Source organism: Octopus bimaculoides, chromosome 4, assembly GCF_001194135.2.
Source record: "Octopus bimaculoides isolate UCB-OBI-ISO-001 chromosome 4, ASM119413v2, whole genome shotgun sequence".
NCBI classification, from domain to species: Eukaryota; Metazoa; Mollusca; class Cephalopoda; order Octopoda; family Octopodidae; genus Octopus; species Octopus bimaculoides.
Window position 1 is genome coordinate 127,791,158 of NC_068984.1, and position 1,073 is coordinate 127,792,230.

The following is a 1,073-nucleotide window of genomic DNA, read 5'->3' on the forward strand; positions in this document are numbered from 1 at the left end:
TGGGGAAATAAAAGGGATTTCAGACTACCAATTTTCAATGGGGGAAATAAAAGGGATTTCAGACTACCAATTTTCAATGGGGGAAATAAAAAGGATTTCAGACTACCAATTTTCAATGGGGGAAATAAAAGGGATTTCAGACTACCAATTTTCAATGGGGGAAATAAGAAGGATTTCAGACTACCAAATTTCCTTTCTCAAATTCTCACATCAAGAATCTATACTAAAATTTATGGGCATTTAAAAGACCACAATTTTAAAGCTTTAAAAAAAAAAAATGCTAGTAAACTTAACTGCAAGGTTTTCCTGAAACTTTTAAAAAATGCTTTGATATAACTTCTCTCCGTTGCTTCAGATCAATCCTCTGAGAATTCCTCACTAGACATTGAGTTGATTGTTTCCAACACTGATGTAGAGATAAACAACCGAAATGAACCTAAAATATATACTGTGGTGACTGGATTAACAGTCAAAAATTTATTTAAGCACAAGCATTCATTTGTTAGCATTAATAAAAAAAAAAAAATGCTCAAACTTTGTTTGAATTTATATGGTTGTTGCATGTGACAAGTCTTCACGAACTGAAAATTATGTGGCACAATCCTACCGGAATGGTAGCTTCAAATTAAAAATTTAGTGTGATTTTTTGGTAGAGCAAAAACGAAAGAATTTTGATTAAAGTTAGTAACAGTTTGAACAAAAAAATGAAATTGTTAGTGTGTTTTATGCATAAGGTTAAATAGCTTTTATGTAAATAACAGCCTTCTTGAATTTTTTTCCTGGTTCCAGGAGAACCATTACTTTCATTAGGATGAGTGATTAGAAGAGAGATTTATCTAATCTCTTCCCTGAATTACCCACCAAGAACTAAAAACACACCAGAATGTCCTTTTTGTTAATAGAAAAGGTGCAGGAGTGACTGTGTGGTAAGTAGCTTGCTTACCAACCATATGGTTCTGGGTTCAGTCCCACTGCATGGCACCTTAGGCAAGTGTCTTCTACTATAGCCTTGTGAGTGGATTTGGTAGACAGAAACTGAAAGAAGCCTGTCGTATATATATATATATATGTGT